The 19,158-nt window shown below is 35.2% G+C and overlaps 1 long non-coding RNA gene across 2 annotated transcripts; it reads right to left on the bottom strand.

Annotated features, from left to right (window-relative positions):
• Positions 1–554: 554 nt before the first annotated feature.
• Positions 555–10,650, bottom strand: LOC131542602 (uncharacterized). 2 transcript variants are annotated; one of them, XR_009271739.1, is made up of 5 exons: positions 10,535–10,650; positions 9,545–9,695; positions 9,309–9,392; positions 8,115–8,192; positions 555–735 (listed from the first exon to the last, which is right to left on the bottom strand). It is a non-coding gene; the product is annotated as an uncharacterized LOC131542602 (long non-coding RNA). The 2 variants fall into 2 exon arrangements; XR_009271740.1 differs by lacking the exon at positions 555–735 and adding an exon at positions 4,802–4,828.
• Between the last annotated feature and the right edge of the window lie 8,508 nt (positions 10,651–19,158).

The raw sequence follows: 19,158 nt of genomic DNA, 5'->3' as shown, positions 1-19,158 counted from the left end.
GATTTGGAGAAATTTAGCAATACATCATTTGCTCACCAATGGATCCTCTGCAGTGAATGGGTGCCGTCAGAATGAGAGTTCAAACAGCTGATAAAACATAATAATCCACAAGTAATCCACACGACTGTCTTGTGAAAAGTGAAAAGCTGCATGTTTGTAAGAAACTTTAAACCATTGCTTATGGCTACAATACCAGTCCATAATCTACAATAATGCTTCCTCCAGTGAAATCCCCTTTTGCATCAAAACGCACCAACACGTTTGTTTAGAACTGTTTTGGACTGTTTTTGTTCATAATTGGTGCTTGATTTGTGCATATTTCTCCCCTGATTCAGGCAAGATTACTTTTACTGGAGAAAGCAATATGGATAGCGACAACATTTTTGTGTGAAATATTCCTTTAAACTGAGCTGCAAATTTTGATCTTATGGTATACATTACTGTATAGAGTTCTGCATGCCTTTTGCTTATTTTCAAGCACCTAATATATTGCATGAAGTCATAAGAAATATTTGCCAACATGTACAACATAATTTACAACCCCTTGGGGGCATTTGTGAGTGGATAAACATGATATATTTCTCAGCATCTTCCTTTTTTTTTTTTTTTTTGTCTTGATCATTCGATGTTCTCAGCCTCACTGAATATCCCTCCATTTTCAGGTCCTGATAGCCGCAGTATCATGGCCAGTCAGTGTGCTCAGGGCCAGATAGCAGCAAATCTGTTAGAAGTGTCCTGAGGATCACACAGAAATAGAAAGAGCCATTTGTGTGTCAGACTGGCATGCAACGTAATCTGGGTTGGCGAATCAGGCTGAATTGAATCAGCTCGGATCACTTACTCACTCACTGAACCGCAGTGTTATCATAACCTGAAATGAGCTGAGGACCATTATGTGTTCATTTTGAAAAACAATGTTAAAATGCAAATTTGTATGATTAGGGAAACAGTTTTATTACAAATGGTATTTTAATTTTAACACCAATAAATAAAAGCATTAAAGGAACAGATGAAACATGAAAATTAAAATTTACCTATTGTGATTTTTTATTTCTTTTATTTTTTTTTATTTTTATCAGCTGTTTGGACTCTCATTCTAACAGCACCCATTCACTGCAAAGGAACTCATCTATATATTGGATGGCCTGAGGGTGGTTACATTTTAAACAAATGTTAATTATTGGGTTAACTATTTCTTTAAATTATTCTTTAGCATGTCTCGGTCAGGCTGCAAAAAAAAAAAAAAAATCCTGTAGGAAACACTAGGATATTGTATGTACACCTACTTAAACATGAGAAACGTGTTCTATCCTCACCTGACCTCCTCATCAGCCCTGTTTTATGTATGCTCAGCATGATGAAATGTGTGTGCGTGGCATTCAGACAAGAGGATCGACACGTTCACATTTGGTATGCACCCACTGACACATGCTGCTGCATAGCTGACAGAATCAACAAACATGCATGATAGAAAGAGAGAGTGAGAGACAGCAGCCACAAGTGAAAGAGTAGCAAACAAATAGACCTAAGAGGGTGGTGACCTTTTGGAAGCGACCATGTTTGGCTATCATAGCATTGAAAGCAGCATTGCTATAATGAGAGTGTGGAAAAGTGAAGGGCAGTTCTTAAAATTCACCTCCATTCACCACTGAATCTCTTGAGTTCTCCCATCCATGCTAGAAAATTCTATATAGACCAGACAAAAATTATTCACTGGAGTGTCTGGTGCCAACAATGATGGTAAAAGACACAGAGAGAAAAGGAAACAGAACTTCAATGAATCTCTATTCAGGTGTAACAGTAATTAATCCCAGAGAGTATAGGGGGAAAAAGCCCATAGTGGGAATATAAACCATTCAAACCTACTGCAATGTGTCCCACAGCGTGACCACTTGACTGATTAAATGATGCAGAGGCATGAAGGGAAAATGAGTACAAACTAAAGTGTGTTTGGACTGGCCTTTTCAATTGTTCTATTTTCAAGTTTGTTGTAAATTCAAAAACCTTCTGGCACTCAGTGCTTGGGAACAAATCAGTGGCATCACTGCTCCTTTTATATATCATTATGGTATGCTGATTTTCAATTAATAAACATTTCTTATTATTATCAATGTTGAAACCTGAAATATTTTTCAGAATTCTTTGATGGCCAATGTTTTAAAAAAAAAAACATTTACTAGAAATGTTTTGTCATTTTGACCTTTTGTAACTTTGTTTTTACTTTCACTTTTGATCAATATAATGTGTTCTTGCTGAATAAAACTATTAATTAAAAATATAAGTACATATATATATATATATATATATATATATATATCATTATTTTTAATTAATACTTTTATATGTTTCATTTCATGTAGTTTGTTTCCTTCTAAGTATATATTGTAACTGAATGGAGAAATCATTAATTGCATTAGAAACATTAAAAATTGCATTAAAAACTATTAAAAAAAATTAACTGCATGAATTGCATTAAAAACAATTAAAAAAAAAAACACTTTTTTTTTTATTCAAGAGTTAACTTAAAATTACCTCTAAAAACCTAAATACATCAAACATTTTTACAGGAGCGCTTACATTTGAAGCAGCTCAGAGACAGAAATCTGAATGCTTCTCTGGCTAACCTCACCTCAGGCATTAAGTCAGACTCTGCTCAGATTGTTTTACTCTGAAAAGTAAATAACTACTGCATTAGACTCTCTGAAACTTCATCCACCACCGAATCTCTTCAATTCTCTCCTTACCAAAAAATACTACACAGACCAGAGACAATGAGATTATGCATGTCTGGTGAGCATGTGTGTCTGAGAGGCACAGAGAGAAAAAGATGCAGTAAACAACAACAGCATTAGATTCTCTGAAACTGTCAAGAGTGCGAGTATGCTTCTCACCTCACTTTATATGTCTTCAGTCCCTCACTGAACAAAGCAACTGCAAAAAAGACAGTCTGACTGTAGGACACATGAAAAGATGAAGCAACAATATAGATACACATACACATGCTTCCGCATAATAAACCAATGTGAAAATAATCATTTAAATGTTGCAGTCACAGAAATCACTTGATGACATTGCGTCAATGTTCAGTGACCTATAACGTGAATCGTGAGATGATTGCGAGCTGCAAATTCTTGGAAGAAGTGACTAATCTGTCTGGTGCAAACTGATAATGACACCCTGATCATACGGCATCTGTCAACAGACAGAACGCTGGCCTTTGAATCACTTCCTATTCTAAAACAACCTTTTAAAGATGATGAAGTGCTGAGAGAATATATGTAGCACACAAATGAGCCTTAACTTCTGTGGCAAAAAAAGGATTTTCCACACTCCTGGAAAAAGTACAGACAGTGAGTCTAATGTGTGCTAAGCATATTGGCTCTATGGACTCATTTAAAGTGGGATTAAGACAGGTGTAATTTTCCCTAGATCTGGCCCAAAAAAGGCTGATGGGCTCTTTTTCCTCCGTCTCATTGTCGATTTATTACAATCTAACATGACAGCAAAATTTATTTTAATCAGTCCATTGCAAAACATATTTTGGAACTGACATGAAAAATTCTCTCGTCTTAGCCTATAGTGTTGCATGGCAATTCATTATGTAGATGGAAGAGAACCTCATGCAAATAAGCCTGTCTGAGCTACAGTATCTACAGAAAACAGAAGATCTCCATTTTAAAATGTGATCTATGATTTGCAGGCAAATATGGTGTAGGTCACTGTCAAGACAGTAGGTCCCATATTCTCAAAGCTATACATAAATTCAATCTTCGAGCAGAGGGTAAAATTATGGCATCATAACAGTAAAACATCCCTGGAGGAAGCTAAACAAGCACCACCACAAGTAAACCTGAGCAGCTCTTCAATTTAAACTGCACCGCCAGTCGGGAAAAGCGGAGGTCATACAAAACCACAAATCATCAGGTCTGTGAAACGAGAAACAGTGTATAAAGTACACTGATTCTAGAATGCTAAATGGCCACGATGTGGTCAAGAAACAGCCAAATATCTCTTTATTGAAACATTGATGTTAAAAACGTAGTATTTGTGTGATAATCCCTTATATTTATTGGTTTAAGCTTTCATATCTGAATCTACATCTTTTGACTTTGCATTATGTCTCTATAACCAGGGTCGTGGAAGTGCTAGGGCTATTATTTCTGCTGTAATTCTGTCATTCTATTCTGTCCACAAAGAAGCATTTTGGTCCAGTTCCTAGAGCTTTCTGTCTGTGAGAAGGAAGCTAATAAAACCTGCCATTAAGGAACTATTAGTCTAAAAATACCTCCCTCGGTTTATAAATTTCACCTCTCTCTGAGGTAGCCATTCAGCTTCTGCTACCACCACTATTCACTCCTCCCAAAAATAAACCTAAGTATTTACAGTCTCTCAGTTCTTGACTGAAGCTGTAAACTATATAAACAGGAGGCCAACAAAAAATATAATGTATATTATATAATGTAAAAGACATTTTATTTTAATTAAATCTCATTATTAAGTAAATGACATGCATGCATTCATTAATGTTCAAGAACATTTTTTTTTTTTGGTAAGTTTGACAAGATATCAGGTATTGTCAGAAACAACGACAACAACAAAAATGGTCTCTCTAATTTTAATAATATTTTAAATATTATATTGTATTAATATTAAAATAAATATCATTTTAATCTTATCATGAATAATAATAACAATACTACTACTACTACTAATAATAATAATCCCTTGTATTTTCCTTACCGATTATTTTCCGAACAGATGAAAACACATTTGATTACCTCAAATGCTTGAACTGAATCCTCCAAATCTGAACAATTGTGGCTGTTGCCTATAAAATCAAACACAAAATCAGCTGTAAATATTGTTCAGGTATCAACAATAGACTGTGCTAGAATTGATTTAAAATAATTGGCCAGCTCCTTTGTTACATCATACTGTCTACCATCACACTTTTGATGTCTCTGGATTTCTGTTTCAAGTCTAGAGCTGTTGGGAAGAGGGTCAGTGAATATTCAGGGTTCAGACTTCTATGGATGCATATGGGGCCATCCTTTGAAGAAATGTAGGAATTTTATATATTTTTAAATAAATATTGACATTTCGCATTTCAGAGGGAGTCATTTTCATGAAGTAAATATCTTGAAATGACTGAAATAGCAACTAAAAAGTCCCACTAACCCCTGACTTTCCACAGTTAGAAATGTTTTTTCTTTTTCAAATTCAAGCAAATCTGTGTCTGTAGAATCACTAAACCCATGACTAGATAAGTGGAACTGGAATATAATATTTTAAATGCTAAATTATAGGAAAATCATAAATATTTGGTCATGAGCCTTGGCTAAAACCTCATCCTGAAATCCTGTGACGTTTGTAGCTAAAGTGTGGCTTTCATCAACATGAAGTAAGACTCTCAATTTGAGTTTCTAAGAAAGTATCACATGGTGGAATTATGGCTGGGGCAGGCAGTGAATGCAAATGATGCTTATTAAAGCTGTTCAAATGTCGACCTGATAATGGCGTCGCAGTGACGCAGGACAGCAGCATTCAGAGGACAAATTCAAAGCTATCAAATTGGCTTTCCTCATTCGCCCCGACACTAATTAGTCATTTTCATCTTGGGATTCGACACTCTCAACCTTCTATTGCACCACACACACACACAGACATAATGATTCTCTATACTCTATAAATACTCAAAGAGGTGTAATATTACTGTAAATCATGGTGACATTTGGCAGACGTGGTCTCGGCCAGATGCAGCACATTCAGCTGTTATGCTGTTTGCTGCCGTTTTGTCTCCCAGACAGGTCGAAGGACTTGGACTGAGGAAGGAGAATCGTTGCATACTTTATGCATTCACATTGATTTTAATTCAGCTTGTTCTGAGACATCCAGTCCAAGCCTTTGGAACTCATTTAAATGTATAAATAGAACAAGAATCTATAGATCCTGCACCACAGTATTTGCTCTTTGCAAACGAATGAGCTACAGTGCGTGATTCAACAAAGTCCTTTTATATCATATGCTTATGTTATCGTGAGGATATTTGAAAGCTGTGAAGCTTTGAGGATACGGTCCTTATCAGTTAGTTTCTAAAAAAACTACAAATTAATAAATGAATCCACCAAACTGTTTTTGAAATATGAACATATGTGACCCTGGACCACAAAACCAGTCATAAGGGTTAATTTTTTAAAACTGAAATGTATTCTTCATTTGAAAGATGAATGAATAAGCTTTCCATCGATGTATGGCTTGTTAGGATATGATATGGATTTGGCAGAGATACAGCTATTTGAAAATCTGGAATCTGAGGGTGCAAAAAAAAAAAAAAAAAAACGAAATATTGAGAAAAATCACCATTGTTGTCCAAAAGTTGTCCAAATTAAGTCCTTAGCAATGCATATTACTAATCAAAAATTACGTTTTGATATATTTACAGTAGGAAATTTACAAAATACTTCATGGAACATGATCTTAATATTCAAATGATTTTTGGCATAAAAGAAAAATCGATAATTTTGACCCATACAATGTATTGTTGACTACTGCTATATATATATCTGTGTGACTTAAGACTGATTGTCCAGGGTCACATATTTATGATATGACTGAAATATGCACATTAACCTTTTTTGATGCTAAAACAGTAATTGATCTTCTAAATTGGCCAATAAAATGAATTTTATGTCAAAGCTAATTTATTCAGGTATAAAAATCTCCACGTTATGTACCCCTAACATGGGACAAGCTGTGTCACATGGCTTTAATAAGTCATATTTTCACTCTCTGAAATATAATGTGGTGTACAAGTTTTTTTTAGCCTACAGAAGAACGTAAATAAGAAGTGGCACAACTCACCCCGGCTCCAAAGCTTTGTCCAAAGGAATGAATGAAAGGAAGTTCCTAAAGTTTGTAAATGTTCCGGTGATTGGCAAGCCTCTTTGAAATCAATTGCAATTGTGTTCTTTGTTTTTCCATCAAAATATTTTCAAATGCAAATAAATAGACATTAAGCCATGAGATAGCATATTTAATTTTGAAAAAGACTTGTCAATTAGACACAATTGCCTGTAATTACACATTCAGGAAGTCATGGAGCTTCTCCAGACAAGCGTGATTAATCAGAAAGCATTATTCAGGCTTCACGCTCAGCTTGACAAATCAACGTCCAGCATATGTATGTGGAAAGCCTATGAAAGCGCTAAAAAATGATTTGATTCATAAATGAGCCTTACGCTGGGATTCTGATTAGCTTTGCATTGAGTATGTGCTTGGCCTCAACACACTGCCAAGTCGGAGCCAGCATGAGTTGAAAGGCTCCTAAGAGATCCTGAAATCAAGCTGCAGATTGAGAGAGCGGCTCACATCTGCTCATCTAAACGAACAGACAGATTACAAGCAGAAAATCTGTCACTCGCAGTGATATAATCCTTCATGTTCAAAATAGGTTTTAGCTAAAGAATCGGTCTCAATAGAAATAGCAAGCAATGGTGCATTAAAAAAGGCATTAAAAATCCAAATGAACCTATTCACAAGGCAATAAAATCTCCAGTGTTAAAAATGTCATCAATCAACTCTACTACAAATGCTCACTTCTGCTGATATTTGCATTGTTTATAAATTAAATAGCAGAGTACTAATCTGAAATGAATGTAAAAATTAAGAAGCTGAATGAAATCTCATGGATCAAAGGGCTCTCACAAATTTAACAGCTCCCTGAAATTCCCCCATGGGAATGTAAAGCACGTAGAGTACAAGAAAGAATCAAGATCAGTGAAAGCCAGCTGCGCACCTCTCCTCCCGAATGGATTTGGAATTACACAGACTAAAGGTAAACAACTTGGAACGCAGTATGTTCAGAGACTGTCGTACAGTGGGGAGGTAGAGGAAGAGGTTTATCCATTACGCTTTGAAGGATTTCTCTGTATGGAAGACGTGCTTTCTCTCTCGTTTTCAATTTTTCCTGAACTCTTTCCCTGCTCTCCATCGAAATTAAATCAGTTTTTTCTTTCCGTGTGTTAAATAGAAGTCGCACCCCACTGCCCCTGTGGTATTAAAATGTGTGTGTATTTCCACACTAGCACTCAGTATGTTGCACTGCAGAAAATCACCTCTAATTTGCTCGGGAACTCTGCTGGTTTGACGAAGTGGTTAGAATAGCTGAGGAAGTCTGAAGTTCACCCATCATCCTGTGAAAAGCAATTCATGTTATTCTGGAGTCTTTATATTGATCATAAAGATGAACAGAGGGGTTCCTCAGAAACAGCACACTGCTATAAATCATGAACTGCATGAAGTTCACAGATCATTGGCTACATCATAATTAGGAAACCTGAAGAAAAAAAAAAAAGAAAAAAAGGAATAAAAAAAAATGAATTAATAAATGTTCATGATAAATAAATACACTACCGTTAAAAGGTTTGGGGCCAGTAAGATTTAAAAAAAAAAAAAAAAAAAAAATTACTACATTTACTTGTATTCCTGAATTCAACAAGGATGCATTAAAATTGACAGTAAATCAGTAAAAGAGTAAAAATCAAAAGTAACAGTAAAGCATGTATAATGTTACAAAGGTTTCTATTTTATATATATGCTACTTACAGTATTTTGAACATTACATCAAATAATCTCCCAATAACAGCTTATAATAATAATAATAATAATAATAATAATAATAACACTGACAATAATAAGAAAGGTTTCCTGAGCAACAAATCAGTAAGAATGATTTCTGAAGGATCATGCGACTCTGAAGACTGGCGTTATGGCAGCTGAAAATTCAGCTTTGTCAAAGGGATAAATTACATTTTAAAATATATTCAAATAGAAAACAGTTATTTTAAATTGAAATAATACTCAAACAATATTACATTATATATTTGAATAAGTTTTGAAGAATAATTCCATTCATTCATTTCCAAGCCATATCTAAAGATCAGAAAATCACAGAGACTGGTGTGTGGGTTTTGACTTTGGCCAGTAAGCAACCACCTAGATTATAACATCAATGCCCTAAAAACCATCTACAGTAGATCCCCCTGTACTACATAGCAATACCTAAAAGTCACCCAGAATGCATAGCAAGTATATAGCAATACCATGGCTATCAACGGGGTAGAGAAAACTACATGGTTTTCTTCAGCAAAATATAAATCTAGTTTAACATGAATCTTGTTTTTTTTGTAAATTGCCAAAAAATCCAAAATGATGCTAGCTACATTTACACAACAGATCACTCTTAAAGCACAGCCACTTTCACACATGCACAAATGGACCTGAAGGAAGAAGAAACAAGGCAAGATAACCTGAAGCGGTCTTGCTTCAGCGGCTCATCACACATTGTTGTGAATCCTCAGCAGGATGGTTTGTTTTCGATTTCTCAAGGCCATCTGGAGGCAGCACAAGAGATTGGGATCAAGTTGGATGTTACAGTTTCTGCTGTACTCCACATCTTCTCTACCTTAATGTGACTTGTGGGATAGGGGATATCTCCCATAGCATCACAAAAGTGATGATAGAACCCATACTGAACACAAATTACCTGTGATTGTTGGTGCATCAGGGTCATCAGAGCTGGTTTTTCTTCCAATAGACAAATAAGGGAAACTTCAACTTTGAGTTTACTGGTCGTTTGGGGAATCAGTAAAGTATTTTTCCATTTTTCAATCCAACTACATCAAAATGCTCAGAACCTGGAAAAAAAAAAAAAAAAGTTAATTCTAACAATTGGATTTCTACATTTTTGCACTCTTGCAACAAAATAACATTTACATTTCATTTAGCAGATGCTTTTATCCAAAATTACTTACAACGGTGAAGGCAAAAGTGATTTTTTTCTAATAATAAGGTTAAAGCAAACTATATTTTTCCATTTTTTAAGAAACTGTAAATGGTGTGCCTGAGCAAAATGCTAGGGTGGTTCAAGGGTGCTGTCGGTGGTTGCCAGGTATTAATATGTGGTTGCTAAATCAAAAGAGCCCATCTCCAAGTCTGATATTTAGGTGCCTAAAATGGTCCAAGTCCCCAGTTCTGCAGTTCTTAAAAGAACTATTTTTTCTTAGTGTGAAGAACATTTTAATACCTAAAAGAACCTTAATTCCACTAAAATACACTTTTATGCAATGGAAAGTTTCCATGGATTTTAAGCATCTGTCATGGAACCGTTAATACCAATAAAGAAGCTTTATTATTAAGAGTGTAACGGCAGGTGGCTGTAGAGACGCACACGACACAGGAGAATGCCAAAAACAACAGTCTTTAATTCACAAATAAACTCAGGCGACAGGAGAACACACAAGCACATCAACTAAAGCTAACACAGAACAAAGAAACGGGAAATACTAACCAAACGAGGGACTAACGAGTAAATTAACAAAGAACAGGTGACTAACTGATAATTAACAAAACAAGAACAGGAAATACCAAATAAGGCCAGACAGAAACTAAACGGAAACCAACATGTGACGGTAACAATAAAAGCACGAATGCTAGACTGTTTGATTACTCAATACATTAAAAAAAACTTGAATACCTCATTTGATGTCTTCTGATTGTAGTATTTTCAGCAGCTGTGTGTTGTTGTGAACAAGTGAATCACCTCAGTTACATGGCTCATCCTGGACCTCTTGTTCATCAGCAGCTGCTGTTTGCTTCAATTTATGCCTTTATGAGCTAATCAAGAGCTTCAGATATATAGCCATCTGCTGTCACAAGGCTTCGCTGCCTGTTACACTTATCAACGCCATTCAGGTGTAAAAATGAAAATCAAATTTGATGATAGATGGCTTTTGAATAAGGTATCAGTTGTAAAAACAAGGTGGGAGGTTTATCGCCATGAGTTATTGACACTAGACTATAGGAAGATGTCAAGTGCTGTTTCTTTTTTTATAAGAAAGTAAAACAAGGATGTCGGCTGCAGCTCTTAATAATATTATGTTTACTTTCAGGACAGCAACACGGAGATACTGTTACTGTAGCATTTAGCATGTATTAATCATCATTATCATATGATAATGGTCATAAAATCATAATTATATGCTTCATTGAAGCAATATTAATCTTTCTAAATATATATGCTTGACTACAGGGATTGTGCTGTCCAGTGTTTACTTTTTATTGGAAAATGCCACTCCTGTGAGATACATGAGAGAGAGCAGAGCTCTGTGGGAGTTGCATACGCATGAGAGGCAATGCATCATGGGAGCAGACTCACCTTTCCACCCATGAGATTGCAGTGGGGAAAATCAGAGTAATCAATCTGGTTCTCTTCTGGTTCAGGCCCTTCACTAAACATGGTCCATTGCATGGCTGGACAATAACTAAAAGCAACAGTGGAAAAAGTCATTTCTGAGTTGCTTTTACTCAAGTGAAACTTGCCGAAGCACAAGCCAGACAATTCATGTTCAATCATCAGCCGGAAAGGGAAGCCCAATTTCCGAGTGCCGGTACCTGAAACTATACATACATTCCACTTTTAAAACCTTGAAAATGAAGGATGAAACAACACAGGGAAGGTTTCATTTCAGGAATTTCAATATCAAAATACAGCGCTTGATCAAAAATGGCTGACAGATATTGAGTGGTTCAAAGCTCTTGAGTGATGCGAATGTACATCATATCTTCTTTATTTTATTACATTATAAGGGGCTTCTACCGGTGACCCGTCAGGTCATTGTTTAATCTCTTGAAAAAAATGAAAACAAGAATACAATATTAAGTATCTCTACTATGGTTAAATTGGAAATTTGTAAAGTTTCATTACCCCTCACAAAGTTACAGTTAAATGAACAACGCTGGTGCATCTTAATATATTTATATATTGTTAATATAACGTTTTCCTGTCAGTTTAGAATTATTTTAACTATAATTATATTTATTTATTTTATTTCTTGTACTGCTTTTGTGCTTATATTTATTTGCTTTATTGATTTTTCTTTAAAAACAGACATTGAAAAATATTTGAAAATCATTTGAAAAATATAATAATGTTTAGACTCAAACTAGAGCTTATTTTGTGTTAATGAAGATATACAAATTAAAAAAATAGACGGTGGAACAGTTAAAGTGAACATGAAAATAGAAAAAAAATGCCCAACTTCAGTTTTGTTTCAAACTTTGGTGATCATTGCTGATTATGTGATCATTAAATAACCCTATTTCCTATTTAAGCTTCACAAAAGCCCATGATAAAGCACAATAAGACGTGGGAATGTCTTTCAGATAATGAGCTTATTATTGTATGGGCTAATTAACTCATGGTTCTGTTCCTCCTCTGTGCCCATGATTGCTGTTAATATCGCTATTTACACTATTCTGCTCGCTCTCTTCCTCAGGGTGAGAAAACAGAAAAAAAAAAACAGCTCACTGACCTCAATTTTAACCTGTCCCACGTATAGCTGCTCTAATTACAATTATTTCATCATTATTATTATTACTCTCATTGCTACTAGTTGTTAGTTATTGTTCCTTGAGGGTTAAAACTGGCTTGAGGAGAAATGTAATTTAGGCAGAAAATAACACAAAAACAATTTTATTAGCTAATATACTGATTTCAGCCTGAGATAAAAAATAAATAAATAAAATATTTATCACAGGTCTTGACATGAAGCATTTCCAGGCCCTTTGGTCAACTGATTATTTACTTGTGTGAGAGATTAGGTCACTTATCCAAAAACCTTTATAAAGAATACAAGCCTATATATGTTAAAACAGCAAGAGGTATTCAAATCAACCATAAAATCAACTAGAACATGTGAATAATTCAGATCACACTAGCTTGATTTTGTTTCTTCACTTGTGGCAAGATGGCAATGATCACTAATGATGATATAGCCCTTTTCATGAGGAACCCCCATTTTAAATGTTGATACCTTTATCTGCCAAATGCACATTAAGCCTATTATTTTGTCTGGAACCGGAACAATTCATGTGGTAAATTAATCATGAATAATTATTTACATCATCCACTTTATCTTCTCTGATAAAACCAAAAAAAAAAATGTTACTGCAATAAACAGAAAAACAGGAACACACGCTAGCATTTTAGAGAAAACGCTTGGTTTATAATCAAACTACACAACACAAAAGATTATATTTATACCTGATACACTTCATCAGTCGTCCAAAGTAGGAAGCATTCACAGAAACCCTCTGCCACTCATCATTCCAGTCCATTCCCTCTCATATTCCTTCAACATGCTCACACTGACCGATTCAAATCCTTTAATTTATACTCATTATTCAACTCTCCATGTGATTATTATCCTGACAAGCTAATTAAAGAGCCTATTATGTTTTGTCCACACTTGAGCCCACTTAGAAAATCCCTTGTTTCCGTTGTAATAGCTTCCATGCACAGAAAGTGTTTCAGTCAGTACTGTGATTTATATGTTGCTGATTTGATTTAGATTTATACTTTTTATACTTGTCGTAAGGGGGCCAGTGGTGTGTCAACTGCAGAAAAAAGTGCCCCAAAGATGTTTTGAACAGCATAATCACCACCGCTCCAAATGTACTGGAAGACGGAGACGTAAAAATGAGGTGACGTGACAATGGAGTCAAAAGTTCAGAATGTTTATTCCCAAGAGTGCAAAAATGAAGGTTTCCCACTGGTGTGTCAAAGGTATTTACAATGAAAGTTCAAAAACACAACCCACTCACTCTACAAGTTCCCCAACAAATCTGAGAGGCCAACTTAAAAGACTAAGCCCCTCCTACTTGGGATAAACCATTTCATAATTAAAGGTAATAAAGAAACTTAAGAAAGTCAAATAAATGTGCTTTAACAGTAACAAAAAGGTAAACTGTTATAACAATATGAAACATCTAAAAATTTGGAACAAAACCAACTCAATTAATTATTAATACTTAACAATGCTCAACCAGAAATTAAACAGATCACCAACCACCCCCTTCATGAGTACAATGAACCATGACATCTATTGGCGGGAATGGGATCTTAAAAATGATGAGCATTCACTGTGACCGGGTTTTGTCTGTTTGGCATGGGAAATTGTTCCAGTACATAAGTAATACTATTTATAATATGTAAATTGTTATACAGAAACAATAAACATTTAACCTGATCACCGGCCTTGCTTCACAACACAACACAACAACACAACACAACACAACAGTGAAGTCATTAAATGTCAAACTTAGAAAGAAGTGACATGAGGACAGGAACAACATTACATAACACATGATCAATGACAAACATATCTGTGTTAATTGGTGTTCAATTTGTGCAAAACAGATAGGGATTTGAAACGCAAAAAAACTTCTCAAAATTGTTAATAATAAGAACCACTGTTATTGATTGTGTGTCAATAATAATTGATAATAACTGATCAGCATATTAGAATGGTTTTTGATGGATCATGTTAAAGCCTGGAATAATTCAGCTTCACAAGAAAAAAAAAATCTTTTAAAATATATTCAAGTTGAAAATAGCTCTTTTAAATTATAATAATATTTCACTATTTTTGTGTTTTTACTGTAGTTTACTTTTTACGTTAAACCTATATATTGATGTATTACATATCATAAGCCTCTACCAATGACCTACAGTTCACAGCAAATGCATTTTAAAATTGAATTTGTCAATCTGCCTCACCTCACCAGTGCTACATTTTTAGGACACAATATAAATTTAGAAGTAGTTTAACTTTGAAAATTGCATCCTGTGCAGGGCCTGTGCCTAACGCTAAACCACACTTTAGATCCTATTCCCACACATCCCCACTGATATGCTTCCACTCTGTAATGAATCTGCAGTATACCCACTCTCCATCTCTCTCCTCAAGCACACACAGGGGACAGACTTGCGTAAGCTGGAGAGGCTCTGCAGTCCTTCTCTACACACAGAACAGGAGTCAGCCTCATCTAATGACTGTGACCTTTCCCCAATAAGGTCTGGCAGACAAAACGGGACTTAGAGTCACAACAAATATGGCAGTATTATCCCGGCACCATAGCGACACTTATTATTAATTAAGCACCTTCAGCACAGAACTAATTCAGACGCGGCTTTGAAAGGATTACACCATCTTCAGATCTTCAGAACATTTTCAATAGTTTGATGCGGTCACTCGCAGGAGGGAATGATTTGAAAATGCGTTGGTCATTTGATCAAAAGGTCACTTGGATCCTATAGTAATTTGCATGGTACAATGTTAAGAAAAGTTTAAAGTCGATTTGAGATCAAAATGTACACACATCATGGTTATACGTATGATTAATCAAAGCACATTATTCCAAAGACAAAAAATAAATAAATTGCTCGGACATTTCTAATCAAAATTTTCTTGGACAAGTTTACTTTTAATTTGTTAATATGTTAATGCAATAGGTATCATGAGCTAATGATAAATAATACTTTAACAGCTCATTTCAGCATAGACCACCACTGAAAGGTCTGGGCTCAGAAAGATTTCTTTTTCTCTCTTTTCTGTCCACCAAGGCTGCATTTATTTGATCAGAAATAAGGTAAAAAAAAAAACTGCGAAGTATTAAAATTCGAAATAATATTTTTTTAAATGTAACATATTCCTCTGACAGCTAAAGTTTCAGCATCATTACTCCTGTTTTCAATGTCATGAACCTTCGAAAATCATTCTAATATTCTAATATATATATAGAGAGAGAAAGAGAGAGAGAGAGTAACAATATAAAAGCCTTTACTATCACGTTTGATCAATTTAATGTATCCCTGCTGAATATTTCTTCCAAAAAAATAAATAAATAAATACCCCAGCATTTTGTATATACAGTTGTGCTCAAAATGATTCCCTTGGTAAATATGATCAAAGAAGGCTGTGAAAATAACTCCGCATTGTTAATCCATTTGATCTTTTCATTCATTTTTCTCCAGTTCACAATGGCCACAATTATTGGTACCCTAAAAATTCTTATGATTGAAATATCTCTGAAGTGTATTCCCATTTATTTAAAAATGTATTTTGCATTTTTTTATCACACCAGAGTGGCTAGGAATATGAAATTATCCAGCCATGGCTTCTTGTTTCACAGGAATATAAATATGAGGGGAAACAAAGGCCAAATTCCCTTAATCATTGATCACAATGAGTAAAATCAAAGAATGTATTTCTGATGTGCAGCAAAAGATTGTTAAGTTTCACAAATTAGAAAGTGGCTGTAAGAAAAGAGCTAAAGCATTAAAACATCCCATTTCCACCATCAGGGCAATAATTAAAAATGTCCAATCAACAGAAAATGTTACAAATCTGCCTGGAAGAGGACGTGTGTCTATATCATCCTAATGCACGGTGAGAAGGAGAGTTTGAGTGGCCAAAGACGCTCCAATGATCACAGCTGAAGAATTACAGAAAACAGTTGAGTCTTGGGGTCAGAAAACCTTAAAAAAAAAAAAATTGTCAAACAGCACCTACATCACCACATGTTGTTTGGGAGGGTTTCAAGAAAATTCTAGAAAAGAAAACACTTTCATCCAAAAACAATCTCCAGCATATTCAGTTGTCAGACACGACTGGAACTTCAAACGGGACTGGATTCTATGGTCAGATGAAACTAAAAAATTAGCTTTTTAGCAGCAAACACTCAAGATGGGTTTGGTGCACACAGGAATAAAAAAGTATCCCATGTGTACAATGAAATATTTATCTTTAATGTTGTGGGCCTATTTTTCTGCAGGAGGTCCTGGATATCTTGTTGACATCATGGTATCAAGGATTCTATCAACTACCAACACATAAAAAATTTAGAATTCATGCTAGAAATCTTACAATGGGCTGTGGTTGGATCTTCCAACAGGACAATGATCCACAAACAAACATCAAAATCAAAACAAAAATGGGGCACTGAGAACAAAACCAAGCTTCTGCCATGGCCGTCCCAGTTCCCTGACCTGAACCCTACAGAAAATGAGTGGGGTGAACTGAAGAGAAGAACATGGAGCTGCGAATCTGAAGGATCTGGAGTGATTCTGGATGAAGGAATGGTTTCTGATCTCTTGTCAGATGTTCTCCAAACTTATCAAGAATTATAGGTGAATATTCAGAGCTGATATCTTGGAAAAAGGAGGTTGCAACAAGTATTGAATAAAAGGGTATGATTAATTGTGGCCAATGTGTATGAGAAAAACATTTCATAATGAGATTTTTCTCCTATTTTAAATTCTTATTCTCCAATGAAAGGCTACATTTTTTTTATTGTTAAATTTTTTTAAATAAAAGATCAAAAGGATTAAGGATACAGATTTATTTTCACAGCCTTCTTTGATCATATTTACCAAGGGTATGAATAATTTTGAGCACAACTGTAAATTCATGTTAACGTTTGCATATACGGCCTATGAATAAACAATGAACACTAATTTATTTAAAAATACACACAAGTTAAGAAATTAAGTAAAACTGTTGTTCAAATGACGGTTTCAGCATTTCAAACTAGTTCTTACTAATAAATCCGAGTTAATTCAATAGGCAATGTCAAAAAAAAAAACCCAAAAAATTTTTTTTTTTTTTTTTTAAGTGGCATTTCCTTTGGGATACATTGAGATGCATTTAATGATGAACCACTCCAAATATTGGTTTAAAAAATGGTAGTGGGTTACTCCATTACAAAGTGCTCATGAAGGCAGCACATTTTCTGCCCAAAATTGTGTCTGATAACCACCAGATTAACCTACCTGGTTCACAATCCAGTTAATTCCTAATAGAAATACATCACAGTATTGAAGTAAAACGAGTTTGCAAACACCATTTCATGTTGACTTTAAACATGCAGTCATGTGACAGCCGAACACTGGAAATATCAACACTGAAAATTAGTTTCCATTTAGAATGATTATTTACTTATTGTGAACAGGTTCTTGGCAGCAAGAAAGAAAACACATATGCGTGCGCACTGACACCAGCAGTGAGCCACAGATGTAATGATGTGAGTCATGGAATAAATGTTATTCACCACAGCTGCTAAGCGCTATTGTGATGTAGAGTGCAACTTAATTATCCTATCTCTCGCTATGATTTCTAAGATAAGTTTCCATTTCACATCTCATTTTTTATGCTATGCTGCTCTCTGAAAATCAGGAAGTTTCTAAATCTGAGTCTTCTTGGCAGTGTTACTTGGAATTACGAAGAGGTCATGACTGGTTTGTTTGTGTCCCTTGGAGGGAATAGATTGGAAGCAGAAGTGAAGAGAGAACGGACAGACACATTGTCCGTGGAGCAGAGTTGTACTGGGACACATTTCCGCGCTCACAGTGGGATGTCTGGCAGCATCTTTTGCGCAACAAACTGTCCAGTCATAGCACCGTGCTCAGGCTTAAGGGTTTTAATTCCGATGGGGCCGAGATCGATGAGCTTTCACATTTGGGGGAGTCTGCGTGGGTGAGAAAGCCGCAAGAAGATGAGGTAAATAGGGAAGGGGATGGGCATATGCGCAAAAATCTGTGGAAGACAACCTCTGGCCCTGGTCCAGAGGAACACTAAGCAATGTACTGCAGTGGAGAGAGCGGAGCACCTCGGGGATCACAGCAAATTGGTCAGCTTTGTTTTGTTATCGATTGGTCATGTTGTTCATGCTCCCTAAATATCAACCTGCACTGGACAGACTCGCATGGCACAGAAAATATTATAAATATGCGATGAACACTGCAGTATTGCCTACTTCACTCCATGTCGCAAGATTTGTGCATCTGCATTCATGGGTTGAGCTTGTTTCATTCTGAACATCAGTCTTTATATACTTTTCTTTTAAGACTTTTACTTCTGTTTATATTTGGAGGCTCCATCGATGAATATATAAAAATATGAATTTAGAAATTAACCTCTTGTCTATTTTACCAAAAAAATCATGCACTTTTCTGAAATGTCACTTTACAAATTCATTTTAATTTTTGTTTTTTAGTCTGATCCCAGCAAAAACACATTGCAGATAACTAACTAAACATATATAAAAGGAGCCAGCATTCCTGCTACCCTAGGAGAACCTATTGGGAGAATAGATGGATAAATTCATAAATCAATTAATAAATAAATGTTCAGAAAAAAATAAATAAATAAATCAGTTCTTGTAAGATAAGGACAATTGCTCGAGTATCATTCTAATGCTGATGTTTTGTTTAGTTTTTTTCTAAGAAGCTAAATGGACCTTATGGTTTCTCTTTGTATT

The sequence above is a fragment of the Onychostoma macrolepis genome, chromosome 06, assembly GCF_012432095.1.
Source record: "Onychostoma macrolepis isolate SWU-2019 chromosome 06, ASM1243209v1, whole genome shotgun sequence".
Classification (NCBI taxonomy): domain Eukaryota; kingdom Metazoa; phylum Chordata; class Actinopteri; order Cypriniformes; family Cyprinidae; genus Onychostoma; species Onychostoma macrolepis.
This window is presented reverse-complemented; position numbering and strand designations above follow the sequence as displayed.